This window comes from Carcharodon carcharias, chromosome 6, assembly GCF_017639515.1.
Source record: "Carcharodon carcharias isolate sCarCar2 chromosome 6, sCarCar2.pri, whole genome shotgun sequence".
Taxonomy (NCBI): Eukaryota; Metazoa; Chordata; class Chondrichthyes; order Lamniformes; family Lamnidae; genus Carcharodon; species Carcharodon carcharias.
In genome coordinates this window covers 8,453,764-8,466,416 of record NC_054472.1, presented here as the reverse complement: position 1 = coordinate 8,466,416, position 12,653 = coordinate 8,453,764, and positions in this window count along the sequence as shown.

The window sequence follows — 12,653 nt, the reverse complement described above, 5'->3', positions numbered from 1 at the left end:
CACCTGTCCTAATATCTCCTTATGTGGCTTAGTGTCAGATTTTGTCTGAATGCTCCTGTGAAGTTCCTTGGGATGTTTGATTATCTTAAGTGCATGTTATAAAGTTGCCTGATTAAAGCTACTTTTCATGCTGGGACTTGTTCAATCCAGATTCTGGGAAGCCAGTTAAGGTGCTTTATGCCACCTTCCTGAATTCACACACACGTGAATCATGTCTCCTGTATCCTTACTATGGAGTTGGCGATGCAGTTCTTCAGGGATCTACTATTCTGCTGCAGGGATAAGCTGTTCAAATGTGGGGAATAGATTCACAGACACAGGTCTGCATGCATCGTAATCCGGAACCTCCCAGGTTTAGAGGATCCATTCCATGCCCAAGAACCACGTCTGAGGCTTGAACACATAATCCAGGCTGACACTCCTGGTGCAGTATTGAGGGAGTGCTGAACTGTTGGAGGCACGGTCTTTCAGATGAGATGTTAAACCGAAGCCCCGTCTGCTCTCTAAGGTGGATGTAAAAGATCCTGCACCGCTGTTTTGAAGAAGGGCAGAGGAGTTCTCCCCAGTGTCCTGGCCAATATTTATCCCTTAATTAACATATTAAAAGGGATTATCTGATCATTATCACATTGCTTCTATGTGGGATCTTGCTGTGTGTAAATTGTCTGTTGTATTTCCTACATAACAACAATGACTATGCTTCAAAAGCACTTTGTGGCACCCTGAGGTTGTGAAAGGTGCTATATAAATGCATGTTCTTTCTTTCATGTGGAGCATTTACACACGGAGTGACTTGGGCATTAGCCAGGAGTTCACTGTCTGTGGAATCGGAAGAAGATTACATTTTTAAAAGTTTGCGTGACTCCAACGGATTGTCGATGAACAGCCACTACAATCCTCGTGGGGTTACTTGGAGAGAGAAAAGACACAACAGATAAATCCTGCTGAGAGTATCTGTTAAATGCAGTGGTACATTTATCACGCTAATGGTCATTAAACAGAGCCCAGTCCATTTCACTCAACGTGTAAATAATACAAGTGAACTCATCCAAAGTGTTAGGCCCTGCAGTTCACCAGCAGCACGAGAGCCAATGAAAATGTTAAATGAAAACAAAGAAAACCCTTGACTTTTCACTGGGTCTACTGGACCGCGTCCAAACAGAAACTCTGCCTTTCTTTGGAATCGAAAGCTGACTGCTGCTTCCTAGCTTTCAAAGTACTGATCCTGGAAGTCCCACCAATGTTATTAATGCTTTCCAGTGCAATGCCGGGCTTCCAGCTTTTCTGGGCCTCCTGCTGTTCAGGCCTGTTAAATATGGTCTTGGCAAAGCTTTCGCATCACTTTGTTTCGAGAAAAGTAAATTCCCTCGCCTCCACGTGAAAATTCATCATTAAGGAAAGGAACAAAATGTTCTTTTCGCCACGGCCTCTCAATGTCCAATCGCAGTAAGAGCCACTTGGGAGAGTAATACCACTTGGTCAGAAATAATGCACAATAGATGTACATTTTTAAGGAAGGGGTTTTGCTTTCAAACAAACGCCCGTTGGCATCCAGGCAGGAGCCATTTTGAAAATTAAGCTATGCTTGACAATTCACATGGGTTATGCCATATTGAAGGTAAATTTGGGATGCCCACCTCCAGCACCACAGGGATATGCCATGCATGCAGTGATCACAAATTCTTCGGAGCGAAGATGGTGGGTATGCGGAGCTGGAGGTCTGGTCTCACACTTCTCCTGGAGGCCAAAGATGGTCAGGAAACCCAACCGCTCCAGTCCCTGCTTAATGGTCATTTAACTGATAAATGTACCGTCCCAATCAAAGTGAACAAGTGGCAACAAGAGATAGACAGTGAGGAAAAGGAGGAAGAATGTTTGAGAAGACCAGGAGGAAAGGAAATGAATTCATACACTTCCCGATGAGCAGCCTTGGTTCTGGTGTCTATTCTGCTGCTGTGTCCTCAGTTTCTGAATTCTCCGACAGGAGTTTCCTGCTCTATACCGTGTGTGTGCTGATCTGCTGCTGCCAGTTCCCATCCTGCTCTCCATTCTGCTCTGCTGCCGCCAATTGTCCTTTGCTGTTCTCTGGCCCCTAAATCCCGACTCCATCTCTCTCCCTGGAAACTACCTAAGGTCGACTCAGACAGTTCACAACCTTGGTATTTTATTTGACCCTGAGATGACCTTCTGCCCAAACATCCGCCACATCACCCCACTCAAATATGGCCTCAGCTCATCTGCTGCTGAAACCATCATCCATGCCTTTGTTATCTCTAGACTCCACCACTCCAGTGCATCCCTGTCCAGCCTCCCACTTATACCCTCTGTAAACTTGAGATCATCCAAAGCTCTGCTGCTGTGTCTTAACGCACACCAAGTCCCCATTCACCTATCACCCCTGTGCTCACTGCCCTACACTGGTTCCTGGTCAAAGCACACCTCAGTTTTAAATTTCTCAACCTTGTTTTCAAATTCTTCCACACCTCCCCCCTCTCTCCAGCCTCACAACCTTCTCAGATATGTACACTGCTCTAATTCTGGCCACATGATCATCCCTGATTCTCTACGCTCCACCACTGGTGGCCGTGCTGTCCGCGTTGTTTTTTTAATTTATTTCATTCATGGCAATATGGAGATCGCTGACAAGTCCAGCATTTGTTGCCCAACCTGACGGCCCTCGAACTGAGTGGCTTACTAGAACAGTTCAGGGGGCCAGTTAAGAGTCAGCCACGTTGCTGTGGGTCTGGAGTCACATGTAGGCCAGACAGGGTGGAGACAGCAGGGACAGGATATTGAGCTTGTCGGGCGGGTGTAAAATGACGCGTGATGACACCGGGCGAGTGCCCTGACATCGTCACGCACTCATGCGATATGTTGGTCAGCAGCGTTCCCGCCAACAATCCACAGGCCCGTTAAGGCTATTAAGGTTCTAGTTCAATGAAACTTTTCGCTGCCCGTCCCAACCTTCCAGTTGGCCTTTGGGGGTTTTTTTTTTTTACAATCAGTGATTGAAAAAAAATCAATCTTTTTCAAACATGTCCCTGCCGATGTGACGGAGCCTGTAAGCAGGGGCGTGTTATTACCATTTTTCAATTCTTTGCCTTTTATTTTCAGAATCCTTCAGCTCCCTGAGGCACAGAGATGACCCAGGGAGCTTTTACTGCAGGCGCCCCAGCCCGGACTTCATCGCTCTTGCTCCTCCTGCGCATCCCACCACCCCCCTCCCCCACCTCGGCAGCGCCGAGCGCTGCAGCACGCGTTTCACGCTGGCTGGCCGGTTAACCGTGTGTGAAGTCGCGGTTGGAGGGGGGAGGGGGCCGATCATGGCTGCTCCCACTCACCCCTCCCCCCACCAAACCCGCCCGACAACCGGAAAATCTTGGCCCAGATTTCCTTCCTGAAAGAACGTTTGTGAACCAGATGGGTTTTAAACTACAGTCTGTATAGTTTCATGGTCACCATTGCTGAGACCAGCTTTCAATTCTAAATTCATTCAAGTTAAATTTTCACCAGCTACCACGGTGGGATTTGAACCCTTATCCCCAGGGTTTATAGCCTGGCCCTGTGGGTTACCAATCCACTGACATGACCACTATGCCACCCATTGCCTCCCAGCCAAGGCTGTAAGCTTTGGGATTCATTCCCTAGCCCTCTCTGCTCTCCACACGTCATTCCCCCTTTAGGAGGCTCTTTAATACTTACCACTTCGACCAAGCTTTTGCTCGCCTGCCCTAATATCTCCTTTTGTGTCTTGGTGTCTGATTTTGTTTGATAATTCGCTCCAGTGAAACACCTTGGGATGTTTTGCTATATTAAAGGTGCTATATAAATGCAATTTGCAGTTGTTCTTTCTCATAGTCACTGACTCCATCCATCCCTTTGTTGGTAAATTGAATCCATTCACTTGTGTTACTAAGCAACAAGGGCACTGCTCAGCTCTGCCTGAGCCTGGATCAGGCTCCACTGGTTCATGGCCAACTCCCCACTGCTTGGCTCTCCATTTCCCATGGAAGTATCTCCAGCAGTGCAGCCACTCGTGTTCTGTCTCTCGCACGCTTTCCAGACTCATTCAGCCTCCACACCTGTCTCTGGTTCACCAGCGCTCCAAGCTGATCCCGCCTTCTCCACAATAGCTGCACCCAAGCCTCAGGACCTCTGGTTTTAACACTGGGCTGTCTCCCATTGTCTTCTCCTGTTCCTCGACTTACAGCCATATACATACCCGCAGTAACTATTGACATGCGTGTGTCACATAATGTTTTCTGTGTATGTTAGTGTCATTAGCTACTTTATTGGATCACTAAGCCACTGGCCTTCATGGATATAGGTCGGTTTCAGTTGATTGCACAATATTGCTGAGTCATGAGCCAATGGTTGCAGCTCAGTTTTTAGCTCATTATAAAGGCATATAATCTCCACTAATGAGAATTCTGATGCTTGCTTTCAAAATCACCTATTTCTGCAGGTTTCTGCACCCCCCCCTCCCCTACCCACCTCCGCCACCCCACCACCAACCATCATTGCTTACAATTATCATTGAAATATTGAAAACAAAAGGCTGCAAAACACAACCACAATTTCTTCCAATGCCACGCTAAGTTAGCTGGTCTGAACCATGATAACACTGAGGCCTTACAGCAACAGTACCTTGAATTTATGTAGCACCTTTAATGCTGTAAAGCGTCCCGAGGAGTTTACCAAACAAAATTTGTCAATGAACCACATGAGGACATGTGGCCAATAGCTGGATCAATGAGGTAAGTGCATACGAACATACGAATTAGGAACAGGAGAAGGCCACTCAGCCCCACAAGCCTGCAGCACTATTCAGTAAGATGATGGCTGCTCTGAATGTAACCTCAGCCCTATGTTCCTGCCTAACCCGGATAACCTTTCACCCCCCTTGTTAATCAAGAATCTATCGAGCGCTGCATTAAAAATATTCAAAGACTCTGGTTCCACCGCCTTTTGAGGAAAAGAGTTCCAAAGACTCAAGGACCTCCGAGAGGGAAACATTTTGCCTCATCTCTGTCTTAAATGAGCGACCCCTTATTTTCAAACTGTGAACCCTAGTTCTAGATTCTCCCACAAGAGGAAAACCCTCTCCACATCCACCCTGTCAAGAGCTCTCGGGATCTTAATGCTTTCAATCAAGTCACCTCTTACTCTTCTAAACTCCAGTGGATACAAGGCTAACCTGTCCAACTTTCCCTCGTAAAACAACCCACCCATTCCTGGTATTAGTCTAGTAAATCTTCTCTAAACAGCTTCTAGTATATTTACATATTTTTTTAAATAAGGAAACCATACTGTACACAATACTCCAGATGTGGTCTCACCAGTGCCCTGTACAACTCAAGCATTTCTTCTCTACTTTTGTAATCAATTCCCCTCGCAATATATAACATTCTATTAGCTTTCCTAATTACCCGCTGTACCTGCATACTAGCCTTTTGTGATTCATGCACTAGGACACCCAGGTCCCTCTGAATCTCAGAGCCCTGCAATCTCTCACCATTTAGATAATAAGCTTCTTTTTTATTCTTCCTGCCAGAATGAATGACTTCACAATTGCACACATTATACTCCATTTGCCAAATCTTTGCCCACTCATTTAACCCATCTATATCACTTTGTAGCATCCTTATGTCCTCTTCACAATTTACTTTCCTACCCATCTTTGTGTCATCAGCAAATTTAGCAACCATTCCTTCAGCCCCTTCATCCAAGTCATTTACATAAATTGTAAAAAGTTAAGGCCCCAGCACTGATCCCTGTGGCACACCACATGTTACATCCTGCCAACCAGAAAATGACCCATTTATGCCACCTCTCTGCTTCCTGTTAGCTAGCCAACATTCTATCCATGCCATTATGTTACCCCTTACACCATGAGCTTTTATTTTCTGCAATAGCATTGGTGTGACACTTTATCAAATGCCTTCTGGAAATCTGAGTACAGTCCATCCACCGGTCCCCCTTTATCCACAGCACATGTGACTCCTTCAAAGAACTCCAATAAATTGGTTAAATAAGATTTCCCTTTCACAAAACCATGTTGACTCTGCCTGGTTGCCTTGAATTTTTCTAAATGCCCTGCTTTAATAATAGCTTCTAACATTTTCCCTATGACAGATGTTAGGCTATCTGGCCTATAGTTTCCTGCTTTCTATCTCCCACCCTTTTTGAACAAAGGAGTTATATTTGCTATTTTCCAATCTAATGGAACCTTCCCTGAAACTAGGGAATTTTGGAAAATGAAAACCAATGCATCAACTATCTCACTAGCCACTTCTTTCAAGACTCTAGAATGAAGTCCATCCGGACCCAGGGACTTGTCAGCCTGCAGCCCCAACAACTTGCTCAGTACCACTTCCCTGGTGATTGTAATTTCCCCAAGTTCCTCCTTGCCTACCATTTCCTGATTTACAGCTATTTCTGGGATGTTACTTTTGTCCTCTATAATGAAGACCAAAGCAAAATGCCTTTTTAATTCATCCGCTATCTCCCCACTTTCCATTATCAATCCCCAGACGCACTCTCTATAGGACCAATGCTCAATTTGTTAACTCTTTTCTTATTTAAGTATCTATTGAAACTCTTACCATCTATCTTTATATTACCAGCTAGCTTTCTCTCATACTTGAATTTTTCCCACCTTTGTCATTTTTACCGTTCTTTATATTCTTTCCAATCTTCTGACCTGCCACCCGTCTTTGCATAATTATATGAACTTTCTTTAAGTTTGATAATGTATTGAACTTCTTTAGTTAACCACGGATAGTGGGCCCTCCCCTTGGATCTTTTCTTACTTATTGGAATGTATATATTCTGTGTATTCTGAAATATCTCTTTAAATGTCTGCCATTGAACTTCTGTTGACCTATCCCTTAACCTCATTTGCCAGTTCACTAGCTAGCTCTGCTTTCATACCCTCATAATCGCCCTTATCTCAGTTTAAAATACTAGTCTTGGATGCACACGTTTCTCCCTCAAAATGAATGCAAAAGTCAATCATACTATGATCGCTACTACCTAGGGGCGCCTTCACTAGGAGGTCATCAATTAATCCTATCTCGTTGCTCAATACCAGGTCTGGTATAGCCTGCTCTCTGGTTGGCTCTAGAATGTGCTGTTCCAAGAAATTATTCCGAAAACATTCAATGAATTCCTCATCTATACGACCTTTGCCCATCTGATTTTTCCTGACTATATGTAGATTAAAGTCCCCCATGATCATTGCTGTACCTTTCTGGCAAGCTCCCATTATCTCTTCTTTTATACTCTGTCCTACTGTGTAGTTACAATTAGGGAGACCTGTACACCCTCCCACAAATGACTTCTTGCCTTTATCATTCCTCATCTCAACCTAAGCTGCTTCTACATCCTGGTTTCCTGAACTTAGGTCATCCCTCTCTAACGTGCTAATACCATCATTAATTAACAGAGTCACCCCTCCACCTTTTCCTAACTTCCTGTCCTTCCTAAATGTCACATACCCTTCAATATTCAGATCCCAATCTATGTCATCCTGTAGTCATGTCTCTGTAATGGCTATCAGATCATACTTATTTATTTCTATTTGCATGATCAGTTCACCTGTTTTGTTTCAAATGCTACCTGCATTTAGATACAGAGCCTTTAGTTTTGTCCTTTTACTATTTTTGTAGCGTCTAGCCTTATCTGCTGATTTACTCTTAGAATTGTGCTCTCTGTCCCTTCCTTTCACAGTCTGTTTATCATTTCCCATATTAATACCTGCCTCTCTTGCCTTGTCTCTACTCTTTGGTTTACCACATCTTCCCAAATTTGATCCCTTTCCCTCACTATTCAGTTTAAAACCCTCTCTACTTCCCTAGTTAGTTGACTCGCAAGGACATCAGCCCCAGCACGGTTCAGGTGTAGACCATCCCAACAGTACAGATCCCACTTTCCCCAATAATGGTGCCAGTGCCCCCGAACCAGAACTCACTTCCCCCACACCAGCCTTTAGGCCACACCTCCATTTCTCTAATCTTATTTGTCCTATGCCAATTTGCATGCGGCTCAGGTAATAATCCAGAAAGTTTTAAGGAGTATCTTAAAGGAGGTTAGTGATGTCGAGAAGTAGGGAGGGAGGGAATTCCAGAGCTTGCAGCCCAAACAGCTGAACGCATGGCCGCCAATGGTGAAGGAGAGCTGGGATGTGCAAGGGGCCAAAAAGGAGGGTCTCAGACATCTTGGAGGAGCTTAGGGAGGGGCGAGGCTGATAGGAATTTGAAAGCAAGGATGAGAATTTTTCAGTCAAGGCCTTGCTAAATCAGAAGCCCAGTTAAGTCAGCATGTGCAAGGGTGATTCTACATTAATATCTGCAGCTCTAGGCTGGAGAGGTGAAAATTCCAGCCAGGCTGATTCCCACTCCCAGTTACTATGGAGTGACTCCAGCCAGAAAAAGTGCGTACAAGGATGTCAGGAGCAATCAGGCCTGGTCATGACATTCCCTGGAGAAAATAACCATCCAATGCACAGGTCAATTAGTGAAAAATGAGTGCTTGGAGAGCCAGCTGGACTCAGGATCTTCAGAAACAGAAGCCAAGATCAAAGAAACACACGGGTGAAAAATTGACAAAGGGCTTTTTTTATTCATTCATGGGATGCGGGTGTTGCTGGTGAGGTCGGCTAGAGCTATAATTATATTATTAATTCTAGCTGGAGCTATAATTCCTCCATGGTGTTTCTCAGTTTTTGAAAAATGTATTGTTGATGGTCTGGCTCCCTCTTTAATTGATACTCGTGGTGTGACAACAGTGTTGGTGCTTTGTCCAGTGGGCTTTACTGTTGCTCACACTGCAATTCAAGAGTCTTTGTCGATTAGTGAGCCAATGCCAGTGAGGTACTGACAAGCCACAAAGGTTAGGAATCCCCTGCTGTTTTCTAAGAGAAGATATATCTTTAATGCTGCAAAGATATGTTAAGCAATGGTGAAACTGCAAGAAATGGAAGCAATTGCATTGTTGAATCCCGTTTACAGAGTTTCTCTGATGTGGGCATCAAAAACGAAAGCTAGACTTCCCTCGAATTTAGTTTATGGGAAACTGGTCCTGAAATTGTCGTGTGTGTGTGTGATTCACTGCACTAATATCTAGCACTCAGCTTCCTCAGTGCTAAAGCAGTACATCTATAAAGTAGTCGGGAATTCTGTTTCCAGTTACTTATATGTAATGAACATTGTTCACCAGGAACAATTCAGAACAATTCCCCTTCCCACCACAGCTCCATCCCCTCCCCCTCAAATGAGATTAGGTTTCTTCCGGCACTGAAATTCGTGCAACGAAAATGCAAACATTTTCAATGCTAAAAGTTTACATTCTGTCTGTCACTACTGAAAGTAGATTAAAGATAATTTCACACCAAGGGCTATTGTGTGGTAACAAAGTGGCAGGGCTCAACAAAACTGTTAAAATTTAAAGAACTGTTATGGGGCATGTGACTTTTATACATCTTGTTAACTAATCATCACCTTTGACCTTCCGCTAGGAATAGATTTGGGAACTCTTTTATTTTTAAACTCTGATTGAGAGTATTTTCCTCCCTACATTTTATCTCTGTTGACCTCTGGGTCTCCTGCCGGGGGAGTTTTAATCCTTCCCACTTCTTTTCTTCATCTCTGTGCCATGTATCTGCACCCCCTACTGCTGACTAGGATGGTGTTTGCTTTACTGGTACGTGACCTGGAAGATCGAGACTGCAAATAACATCTTTTGATCAATGACCCAATAGGGTCCTTCTTTTTTTTTATAAATCTACAACTGCTGGCTGAAACAGTAACCCCTCGCCTCTCTTTCAAGCTGCTTCCTACTTAAAACAGCCCTGGTTGTTAAGCTATTTGAGAGTTCTTTGATGAGGCAACGACCATACTGTGGCCCAGTCAATGTGTGAGCCGACTCGGCGAAGAGGGTCTTGGCTATGATCCCCACGTTGTGCAGAGTTAATTGGCCCTTATGTTACTTTTGTGTTAGCGCTTTTTTCAATTCAGAACCTGGGAGCCCATAATCCTGGCAGTGGTGCCACCAACAGACAACAACCACGACTTGTATTTATGTAGCACCTTTTTTTCACAGCAAAATGTCCCAAGACACTTCACAGGAGAGCAATCAAGCAAATTTGACAACAAACTACACAAAGAGATGTTAGGGCAGGTAGCCGACAGCTTGGTAAGTTTTAAGCAAGGGCTTGTAGGAGGAAAGTGCAGGGGGTGGAGAGGTTTAAGGAGGGAATTCTAGGCCTTTGAGCCAGCCAGCTGATGGCAATGCCGCCAGGCGTGGAGCAATTAAAATCAAGGATGCTCAACATGATAAAGCATCCTAAGATGCTTCACAGGAACGTTATCAGACAGAACTTCACAGCCTTTGGAATTGTAGGGCCTGTACGAAAAACTGATTTAAAGAGCCGATCATTTCTGCACCTAAATAACCCAGTTTTACAAATTGATTCATTACAAAAATCAATTAAAAGTTTTACAGTTCTGCACAAATCTATGGAGTCAATTTCAGCTTGGCCTTACCAGCATTAATGAGACAGTAACAAGCACACAATTGCCCTGCAACCCTCCAAGATCTCAGCATTCTTCCAATTTTGGCCTCTTGCTCATCCCTCATTTCCATCATCCTATCATTGGCGGCTGTACATGCCTCTCTAAGCCGCTTCATCTCTCCTTCTTCCTAGAAGAGGTTCCTTAAAGCCTTTGTAATATGTCCTTGTGTGGCTCACTATCAAAGTCTTGCTGATAAATGCTCCTGTGAAGCAGCTTATTAAATGGGACAGTACATCACATTAGTGACACTGTATAAATAAAAGCTGCCTTTGGTTGTTTGTGTTATGAATGCCTGACTAGTCACTCATGCTGATAGTTCTTCAGAACAAAAGCATGCAGTACAAGAACAGATTTAACATAACAGAATATCCCAAGATCCTCATCAACCAAACTGATGTCGAGACAAAGGAGGATCTATTAGGATGAGCGACTAAAGATTGTGTCAAAAAGGTGGATTTTAAGGAGTCTTTAAGGAGTAGAGGGAGGTGGAGAGGCAGAATGGTTTGATCTATGGGTCTGGATCGTACAGTGATCTGTACCCCTGTGTAAACTTTGGGGGTGAACCCGACACCACTTGGCTAACTAGCCCTGCTTTAATTTTTCAGACAACAGTACATCAATAATTATGGGGTTGGACTTCCATCTGTCTCTAGGAGGAAGTCCTGCCTCATAGAGCTGCCGGCCAATGGGAGGCCAGCAGCTTTGTGCCACACCAAGATTAGTGGCCAGTGCTGGTATTGCAGGAGACCCTGGGAGAAAGATTCACCCAAGCACAGCCAAGTCTGGGATCTTGCCAGGGCTGGGCTAACAGGTCCCGTTGCAGGGGTTAAGGGTGCACATTGGACAGGGCAGGGAGAAGGCTGGACGTGGGGAGGCAAAATTGTGCGGGACGGGGGGGCCTACGATTGTCTCAGTAGCCCAGGAAAGAGGCAACATTCTGCTCCCCTCCCCCCACCCACCTGTACTGATCAGCAGCCTGCAGGGTTAAACCTGCCTGGCTACACATTGGGTGCAGGACTCTCCCGTTGTGGGTTAAATCAGAGCAACAGCTGAAAGAGGCCTTTAAATGGGCATTAATTGCCCACTTAAGGGGTCAACGGCTCACCCAACGCCTCCCCACCCACCCGTAAAATTGTAGTGGGCTGGCAGTGGGCATGCTGCAGATGGCACGGTGCCCTAATTTACAGGTCCACCAGCTTCTTTTCCCACCTGTGGGTAGCCCCTAAAATTCAACCCATGGTGACCCTGGACAGGAAACCGGTTGGCCTTGCCCCTGTTCCGGGAGTTACTATTTCAGCTAATATTGCATTAAACAGTCTACTTTTCCCCTTTACCCAACGTGGGGGAGGAATGCCGGGAGAGCAGGAACAGCTGTGATGAAGTTCTTGTGCCTATGCAGGCAAACATAAGAGCCAGCTTGAGCACAGCAAGATCCCACAGGCGGCAGCTAGGTGAATACCAGGCTAATCTGTTTGTGATGGTTTTGGCTGAGGGAGGAATGTTGGCCAGCAAGCCTGAAATATAATTCTTTTGGAAATCGGTGCTCTCCACCTCCGCATTCATGTATCCACTTGTGGGGAAGCTCAAAACAAGGGGGTCATTATTATAAGAGAGTCACTAATAAATCCAAAAGGGAATTCAGGAGAAACCTCTTTACCTGGCGACTGGTGGAATATGGAACTCATTATCACAATGCGCGGTTGAGTCATTTAAGGGGAAGCTGGATAAATCTGTTATGGAGAAAGGAATAGTAGGATTTGTTAACGGAGTTGAGGTGGTACGGGAGACTTGTGTGGAGCATAAACATCAGCATGGACCTGTTGAGCTGAATGGCCTTTTTCTGTGCTGTACCTTCCATGTAATTCTATGCATAGCACCTCATTTATATCACAGTGCAACCTCCAAAAGTATTACTTTAATATACTTAGGATAGTGATATCCTAAAGAGTCATACGGACTCGAAACGTTAACTGTATCCCTCTCGCAGATGCTGTCAGACCTGCTGAGTTTTTCCAGGTATTTTTGTTTTTGTGTAGTGATATCTTAGTTGTGATGTGTTGTTACATCTTTGTTTTATTA